Source organism: Anopheles moucheti, chromosome X (genome assembly GCF_943734755.1).
Source record: "Anopheles moucheti chromosome X, idAnoMoucSN_F20_07, whole genome shotgun sequence".
NCBI classification, from domain to species: Eukaryota; Metazoa; Arthropoda; class Insecta; order Diptera; family Culicidae; genus Anopheles; species Anopheles moucheti.
This window is the reverse complement of record NC_069142.1, coordinates 6,735,365-6,745,598: the sequence shown is the minus strand read 5'-3', so window position 1 is coordinate 6,745,598 and position 10,234 is coordinate 6,735,365.

The window sequence follows — 10,234 nt, the reverse complement described above, 5'->3', positions numbered from 1 at the left end:
AACGGAAGAAATAACTGAACCGATCCAGACTAAAATGGTACGCAATGGTGCCTCCTAGCATTCTCCCTCCCGTACACTCTCACTCCACTCCCTTTTTCCGTTCCCGGTGCTCCGCGTGACCGAGGGGACACGGGGTGGAGGGTTTCGGGAAGGTCCGATCGAGGCCTGCAATTCGCTGCGGAGGTAGATAAATATAGAGATAATAAATGAATTCCAAAAATATCAACCTCGAAAATATGTACCCAGCATGTATGCAGCGACCGATTCCCATTGCCGCATACGGTCGCCCCCTTTGCGGTGATGCTGCTGCAAGGGCAGAGCATCGGTATGCAACTCAAAGCCAGAACATAATCGACCCTCCGTCACTCCCTGTGGACCCTCTTCCTGTGCCTTCCGTCTTACCATTTCCAGCACGGGATGTACGGGAAAACCCTGCAAAACAACATTATTTCAAATAAAATATTATTCGATAGTCCTATCGATAGACAAATGACATTAGTTTTTTGTTTGGTTTAATGGTCCTTAAGAATTATAATTAAAAGCTAATTATCAAAAAGGGATAATACTATTTATTTTATTAAATACACAATTAATATTCTAACCCCCCAAAAAACAGCATTGGAAAACCCTGTAATTTAAATGTTCAGTATTGAACAGTATGCATTTTAGTAGATAATTTTCTCGTTACAAAACAAACCCAAGATGGACAAGAAATGTGACCTAAATTCACCCCCCACTTTAGGCAGAAGGACGCGATTTATGCTCGAAACACGGTGAACCCAACGACATTCGGCAACAACGAACCAGTAGCGTGTTGGTTATTGTTTTTTTTTTTGCTTGTTTGGCGGAAACATATTTTCCACCCAGTTTGCAGTCGGTCTCTGGTGGCTTGGGTTTTTGGGTGCCAGTGTGCGAAAATGTATCAGCCAAAGCGGCGTTACAAAACCATCATCGCAGGCTCGATGCTACCGTTTGGAAATGCTCCCAATATCCTCCCATTTTCCCAGTCGCTTTTCCACGGGCGGGAATGCAAACAAAATTGTTAATTAACATGTCGTACGGGGCAGGGGTTAGTGGACGCAGTCAAGAAGAGTGAACGAGCGCTAGCGAGTTGGGTTTCGGAAAATATATTACATTTCATTCCGGTAGTGATATATTTGCTGCTGCATTTGCCTTGCCTCCTTCTTTGTGTGGCTTGGGCCTTGCCGGGCTTGCCGATAAATCCTCGACGGGCGCGACTCGCCAGAACAGTTGCAACAGACCCCAGCCAAAACGTACCACCCAGTGCCGGCAACCGCTGCGTTGGTCAATCTGTTTTTCCGCACATTTTCCTCCCCGCGCGTTACTGTGCCTGCTCGTGAACTAACATTCTCATCTGCACCTGGGCACATACGGCAGGCGGGAATGGTGGGAAAATTCAGCGGCAGTATCCATTTACCGCAATCAAAAAAAAAAGCAAGCGGAAAAACAAAAATCTCACCCATCCTATACGCACCCCAAAAAACCCCGGTACGGTGGAGAATTCGTTCTATGTGCATATTGGCCACTGGTGAGGAAAGGGGTGCAGAAGCTGCAACGAGGGCGGAGGGGATGCACGCGAAATGCGAAATCGTTTTATTATACCAATATTGCATTTATTTATGCGCGCACCGTTTCACTCGCTTCACAGCAAGCCGACTGCACTGACCGACTGGAGTGGCAATAGGTGGTGAGGGAGGGTGGTATGGGGGGGGGAGAGAAGGGGTGGATGGAATGGAATGGCAAAGGGATGCACCAAGTGCAGCAGGAACGTGAACGCATGACGACTTAATGAAGCTGCACAAGAGATCATCATAATTCTCGTTTATTGAGGCATTTACGCGGTTCCCGTGTGTTCCTGTTGACAGCAGGACTTTTGTATGTGTGTGAGTGTTTCTTTTTTTTTTGACAGATTCTGAACCGCACCATAAACAAACGTCCTTTAGTAGGAAGCGGTTTTTTTTCTCCCGCGCGGAAAAAATTAAGGGAAACACCATAGGCGACAATCACATCTGTGCCGGTGTCACAAATGGTCGCATAGACCCAATGTGTCATCCACGGATACGAACATATAAACCGTGTGTGAGGAAGGGCTAGTTGAACAGTTTTTGTTTTCTAACCGTCTGCAGAACCGTGGGTCGTGATGTGCGCACCTGACTGTTAGTACTCCTGTTGCATGCTAGGGAAGAAATCGTATGGAAAATGGAAGGTAAAGTGGATAAATGGAGTGGAGTGGAGGTAAGTGGAAAAATGAGGCGATGATGCATTTTTATTGACGCTCCTTTACAACACGGGATGCATCCTTCGTTAGGTGATAATGAACTAGGTCTCCATACAGGGAGATCGTAACGGAGTGCAATAGTACAGACTGATTCCGCATCTGCAAGTCAAGATCCATTATTCTCAGTTAATAATGTTTGGAATATTTGCAACTTGAGGCAGATGTGTGAGACGACGTAATAAGGGTTTTGGTGGACTTGTACAGTGCCGCTACAACTACCGGCACCATGTTGTCCACATCTGGTGGTTGAGTTAACGCTAAGAAAAACATTCTCTGCTTCGAGACTGCCAGAATTCCTACACATTTGTCTATAAGACCCAATAGATAACACAATTATTGGCAACAGACGAGACCAGTCGAAAGGCCTAGTGCGGTGATCTCCGCAAAAGATGTGAGAGTAAACACACAAGTATCGATAAACCAACACGAGTCTGTTTGTCGCAAAGCACCCCCCGAAAGCAGGGAAGCGTTCGACCGTCTGACAACAGTCAATAAAGATCTCATAAAAACCCTTTTTATTGCTCGTGCATTTTCGCACCTTAGCAGTCCATTGGAAGTGACAATATTGTACAGCACCAGACGCAACCCGTTTTGCAGCTTGCAACGCTTGCAAAAGACAAGCAAGAATGTTTGTTGACAGTCGCATATATTAGCACGTCGGTAGGGTGCTTAGGGTAATATCGGTCGGTGCTGAAGATATTGTGCAAATGTTCAATTGCCACGACTCGGTACGCTGGACGATCTGCTGCAGCTCGCAAATCAATGACCGTGTGTTGTTTGGGAGTGTAGACAAACAGTGTACTGCAACCTATATTACCGGAAGATGCACACGGTGTGTGAAGTTAAATTAATGAAGACGCTGTGTGGAATTGCACTTTCTGTTGGTGTTGGAGCTGATCCGTCTGTACAAATCGAATTATCGAAATTGTTTGGACACTTGCGATTGATGGAAGCGCCGCTTCAAGCTTAGACAACTGCGAGGTCTCATCCATCAGAGGCCATGCCAGTACCTGTCAGTAGGAGTATCGTTGAAACTATCAATAATCCTTTGTTGATTGATTACTGGGAACGATTAATGTTGGAGCATTTGTTTCCGTGCGTCCAGTAACTACACGCTTACACGCTTTAATCGAGTGTCACGTCGTGCTGAGTTGGATTGTGTACGATCATGTATCTGATTTTGCGATAACGTCATTAAAGAGAGAGAGAGAGAGATAGAAAAATATCACTCAATCGATCTCCCCCGATTGCCGACAAATCCCAACTTGTCTCCCCATCTGGCAGAGGGAACTCACGACGCTCAAAAAATCATTTGACTAGAGCATCGACGTTCGTGAGACTAGTCGAAGTTAGTCGCATGATTTTTCCGAAAAAAACCGAAGCAACCCGAACGTTTGACCTCGCGCGATCCGATGGTCGATCCGATCGCGATCCGAATATTGCTCGAATGATTTAGATCCCGAACCATTGGGATCCGAAAATTGCTCGCATGATTGAGATCCCGATCGTTCGACGCTCGCCACTGCTGCACACTATTGTACGCGCACGTTTAACCGCACCAATACGGTTCAATTTCGGTTTCGCTTTTACCGTTTCTTTCGCAGCGTTCTTTAGCGGAAGGGGGGGGGGGGTCCAGCTCTTCCATTGCGTGGCGATATTTCATACAGAAAAAGCCATTCATTTTCGGCATTTTCGGCATATTCGGATCCATTTTGATCACTAATCACTACAATAATAATATCACTATAATATAAATTAAAACCCCGGACATGCACATATCTCACTTTTTAAACCTATATTTCACCAAACTGTTAGGAACACTTGAACGTACCGGCATGCGAATCGTGTTGTAAGTGTCGTTCTTCTAGTCTGAATCTATCGCGTTAAAATCGTTCCCGCACTTATACCACAAACCAATCCTTCGTTTCCGATGCAACACACAACTTCTTCTTTCATTTTTTAGCTCTTTGCTTAAAATGACACGATCGTGTGGAACAAAAGGAAAAAAATGTTCGAGAATGTGCTCGGATCGTTCGGACCTGCTAATTTTGCACTAACACATATATAGAAGTGCTCACCGCGGCTCCCGAGCGGCCGAAAGCGCTCAATTAGAGCGAGAGGAAACGATGAAAAAACGAGAGGTCAATATGAAAAAGTCGGTTTTTGCCAGATGGGTCTGCAACAGAAACCCTTCGTTCGTTGTGATACATTTAGGAGTGTGTGTGTTTTTTTTCTTCTTTCTTTTGACATAAACTCCTGCCAGCTAAGCTTGTTCTACGAAGCGAGAGCTGTCAGCGGGGCGCACCAAGCTTAGTTTTTGGGACAAAATTAGCTCTCCGGCTAGCGCTTTCTCGGTTTGCTTCTCACTTCTTTCCATCTCGAACGCCGTACGCGCCCTCGTCGAGACACGGTAGGCACCGAGTCCTGATCCACTTTTGGACCAGCGCGGGAATGAACTGGCACCCTCGCCAGTGGAGAAGAGGGCTAGCGAACGTAGCCGAGACACTCCATGTGGCCGAACCGGTTTTTTATTCCATTTTTGGTTCAGTTCCCCTCGATCACTACCTCTCCGCTACCTCAGCTGAATGGGTCCAGCTTCGGCAGAACTGGGTTCTCCGTGGGACAGCCGCATCTCGCGCTGTATGTGTGTAACGTTTTGCAAAGGAACAACTTCATACAGCAGGACGAATGATTTTCCCAAGAATGGTGATGGTGGTGACGTAAAAAAAAAGAAATCCGCCATGTTGACGCTTATCCAAGAATACGCTAGTTTTGCTACATAAACAACAACACTAAGAGGCACTCCTGTGCGGCGGGATCGCAGGTGACCCAATATAAATGAGGCCAGGCAGGGAATTAGCCGAAAGAGAAACTAACCGATAAGCGTAAACAAGCAGATGAAGGAAGAGAACAACGCAACGAGAGAGCGAGAGAGAGAAAGGGAGAGATAAAATGGAAGTTGTACGTTGGAGAGCAAAGAATAATGAAAAGCAGAAAGATTGATTGAAAACCCTACTGCCGTGAGTTTGAAAATCAATTTACGAAAGCATTAAAATGAAATAAAAATTCAACGACCACTTTGTGGGGTTATTAGTTCCAGCAAGACCATCGCATTGACTGGTGATTTCTTGAGATCAAAGTAAGAATTGACAGCTATTGGACGATAATTTGTATTATTATAATTATCCATATCGTTAAATCACTCTCGGCGGTGTGGATGGATAGTTTTCCCATATCAAATCACTTTATTTTGCAACATACGATACACAATCGTAGGTTAGTGACATTTATAGCACCATTTTAGTAAATAAGTAAACGTCACTAACAATCACTCCAGGGTTTGTCAACCCGATCCGCTCGTGAAAGTTGGCAAAGATTTATTTTCTTTTTCCTCATCTTATGGTTTTTTTTTGCTCTCCTCACCATCACTACCTTTCTTTCGCTTCGGTGGTGCTTCTAGTTTCTGCACCACAATCACAGCTTCCTGCAGTAACCTTCCTTTCCACCGGTTGCTTTCTCATTTCGATGAAGCTTTCTCGCGTAAACCGTGAACCAGAACCGGGAGAGTGTATACGGGTGCGCGCGCGCGCGCGCGATCGTTCCTACATCCAGAACCGGTTTGTGATTCATGCCGTCGCGTGAACTAATCCCCGCGAAAAAGAAAAGAAAAACCAGCGCAAAAAAAAAACGCATGCAGCAACACAGCGCGAACCACGCGCACAGCTTCGCCATCGGAGCCGCAGCCGGGTTTGAATGCTGTTTTCCATTTCTTAATTTTGTTCGGTTTTCATTCGCCCTTCCCAGCTTCCCAGCTGCAGTTGTCGCTGTTTCTTGCGCAGCTCGGACTGGGTCGGAGGAGGGCTGATTTTGAATGGCTGCCCTAACACCCTAACCAGCACAATCGTAACCCCACTGGCCCACGGCTGTTGGTGGTAGGTCGGGTATCTAGAATGGGAACACGTCGACCCGTACCGAATGACGTTTGAAAACCCGCTCGGGAAGGTGTTGTTTCGGCTTCCGGTTTTCCTGCTTTTATGTGATGGTTTATTTATTTTTTTTTTGCTACCACCCACCCCCCGATTCCCCCCCCCCCCCCCCCCTCAAATCAATCCAACGCCCGAGGGTGTTGGGCATCCGGAACGGCCATCCAACCGGCCAGCGAAAAGCGTTCTCCGCACGACAAACCGCGTAATCCGCTTAGTCAGCCCGGGGGAGGCCTGGAGTGGATCCCGGGCTTGCCGTCAAATGGCAACCAGATGCTGACGGAACCTGGCGGTTGGGTGGCTATTTTTACTACCATGTTGTTTTTGGTCCGTTGCGACCGGCAGCCTCAGCTGCTCCAGTTCGGTACGATGATTTATGGCCATCGCCATACGGGCAGCGCACAAGCTTTGGCTTAGCCGCTTCTTGGAAGGATGCCTAACACATTTGTTTCTCAGTAAAGCACCCAAAATTTTATTGCCAAGTTTGCAGCGTGTTCGGTACAAATGGGGTTTCACCGGCATTCAAACGTTTGTATTTTTCCCATTGTTAATGTGCAAAACGTAAAGTCAATAATATTACTTCTAACATTGTGTAGCATCTTCTCCAGCAACAACTGCTGTTGTTTATATTTTATATTTTATTATTTCTAGAAATATCATAATATTATGGCAAAACAAAATTTTTTTTAGAGACTTCAAATCGATATATGTCAAACATGACATAAAAGAAGCTGCTAATTAGCCTTCAGTTCATGACGCCACTTTTACCCCTTTTTTTTTGGTTCATCCCCCCTTCCCATACCGTTATAACACGGTTGACCATCCCTGGCCGTTTGCACACACTGTTTGCAGCTTCATCGATTAACACGCTTCCTTTTTTCCTTCGTTTTCGTTCTAGGTGAGTACGATGAGCGGATAAAGGTGGATCTTCTGCCGTGTCTCGGTATGTTTGTTTGGGTTTGTTCAACCGTGCATTTGTTGCGTTACCGCATAACGTAAAGATGGAGACCAAATGTGAGACAAACGAGCGTGTTTTGTTTCGGTTTTTGTTTTCCCAACCCCCCCCACAACTGTCAATATAGTTGGAGTTTTGGTTTTATCAGTGCAACCTGTTGACGTCGTTGAAGATTTGCTCCATCTCTAGATCCAGTGAACGCTTTTCTCAGGTTGGTGTAATAATCAGATTGTTTTGCTCACCGCTGAGGTTGACAGGTGCATGCGGAGTTAGTCGAGAAGAGGAAGCCACTTTGCCAAACCCCAAAGTGTATAATTATATGAATATGGCGGGCCAACAAGTGTCTAAACAGGGGTGCGTCTCGTTGCTACTCTTCCTCTCAATCCGCCTTCCCCCTTTCTTCGACGCTAAGTACCATTTACAACTCTTTCTTTTGCTCAAGCGCCCCCTTACTTGCGCTTCCCACTATGTATGTCCCGGACAAGTTCTTCCGATTGGTACGATGGCTCTCGAAGTAACGCTAGGTACCTTCCAAGAAGTTACTTCCAGCAACAGCAAAGAGATCTCGTCTATTAGTTAGAAAATGAAAATAACAATAAATAACCACAAAATTGAACACTTCAGTAACGGCCATCGATAGCCATACCCTTCAACTGCGTGCTAGGGTCGTCGACCCCGTCACGCTTACCCGTCAAAAGCGATTCTGTTTGATCTTTCTCAGAATGAGCATCGTATGCCCTTCCGCCATTTAGGCAGACACTTTTAGAACAGCCGACAAACCATTATGTTGTAATAGTATTCCGGGATATTGAATCATCCAGTTGACACTTGTAGCATAATTGTCGAGCATGTCTCAGTTGGTACGCCCGCAGATGAGACAACAGCTCATTGTAAAACCCACCTTTAACGGTAGGGCAACCATTCAAACAAACAAAACCGAAGCGACTGCACTGCGACCGTAGAGAGGACGTAGAGAGAAGGAAGAAGAAAAAAACACACATAAAGGGCGCGTAAAAAGGTGACAGGAGGCGGAAACACCAAACAAGACCCCGCACGGGTTTGGAGACACCGCAGAAGAGATGGCTCTGGACAGGCCGCAAAGTGCTGCACTCCGAGCACTCCCGGTTTTGCCATTGTATCATCATCTTCTGCATTTCGCTTTGCGTCCGTCCGATGTCGAGTGGTCGGCGGAGTGGGGTTTGGGTCTTTGGGTTCCAGCAAAAACGTACCGAGTACCGTCGGGTATGGGTTGCGTGAGGGAACGTGTAATAGGAGTGCGATGCACTTTAGCGCGGCAAAGGGCTGTACGCTGTTTGCGCTTTTCCTTTCTGCTCCATCTGTCTGCTGTTGGTCCGTATTTCCCGTCGCACACGGGGTACAAAACATGATGGAGCCCACGCGGCCAACTCGACACTCCCACGTCGTTACGGTGGCGGGCAGTCATGTATGGGATGGGGAGCTAACTGCACCTTGAGTTGTAGCCATCAGCAATTGTCCGCAGTGGTGCTGGGTGCTGTAACTTGTTGCACATCTTCAATGACTCTTCAATGAGAAGAGTTCCCGAACGCTTCTAGAAACAGGCTTATACTTAGACGACCTGTACCTGTATTCTGAAAGCATCTCTGCATCACAGTAGATAGAAAGCATCCATAATCGTCGTTGGAACACCTGTTTTCCCACCGATCCGATAATACAGCACGTGAACATGGAAGGTACAGTGGGGTGAGTCATGGTACAACCATTTGCCATCCCAACGCACATGTGTGGTAGCATTGGAAGCCCTACATTACAGGATACCCATGCGACCCACGTGTCCATCTCGCCACGTGTGATGCGATGCGAGGATTTGTTTTGCAGCGATTCCGTCTCGCCCGTGCGTTGCACGAGAAAAAAAAAGACAACCGCCACCCACACGTTGTTTTCTTTGTTCGTCGACAAAATCTTCCCCTCGCATTGCTTACGCCGAGTTGCGGGATTTATGATACCGTGGATATGGGCACGCGGGCCCGCGTCGAAGTTAATCTCGCCGTGGCTGGACGCAGTGGGTAGCCCGGAGCTGTACGCCGGCAGGCCAAACAACACGTCGAGCGTCAGTCCCGAGCGGCCCCGGGACTATGCGACAGACGTGATTGAGCGCAGAAATCGTGCAAATATTCGACGTGCACTGTGCCCGCTTTGTGTAGCGGCGTGTCTAAGTTGTACGGCGTGGCCTAGCAGACAAACCGTACCGCAGACTACCAGTTTCATGGGTGGGATGAGTGTCTTCAGCGTGACGCACGTGGCAGCAACATGCGAAGTCACTGATGCCGGCCTGTGTGCCTAGTTACAATGTATCGGTACGGTCGTACATAAAAAAAAACCGCAGACCAACTGTTTGCAACCTAACCCAAACTTGGCAGAGCGAAAGAGAAAAAAAAAACGCCACGAACTACAACAATTCTAATAAAATACAATGTCTAAACAATCAGCCTTCCGGTACGTCCGACAAATGGAGTACTCTTTTCTTGGTATTTTCCTGCTCCACTTTGTAGACCATTTTTCCAGGACACTCCATACCGTAAGAGCCTTACCGATGACCTTTTCCACATCGTATTCAAAATTATTGTCTCTTTTTTCCCCAAGGAATTCCTGTAACTAATAAAAATAAGAATTCATCTTCACGGCTACTTTGTTAGCTCGCAGCCAGATTGCATATCCGTGCTAAGTTCGAAAGAAGCGACTTTATAGCAATTCATAACTTCGCAACAATATATCCGCATTTACGCAAACCAAGAAACATACCGAAGATGATAAGTGTCTTTGAATTTCAGGCGAATAAAATATCTTCCGGAGGAGAGCCATTGTCAACTTGCTTTGTCAAGTGTTTTAGGGTATTGTTTCCCTTCTACAGATAAAGATACATGTCATTTTTGTGAGAATGCTTTGAGAATGAGATTATGGAACATCTCAAATCTGGACAAAAGTTACGAAGAAATCCCGACTAGAATTCACAATAAC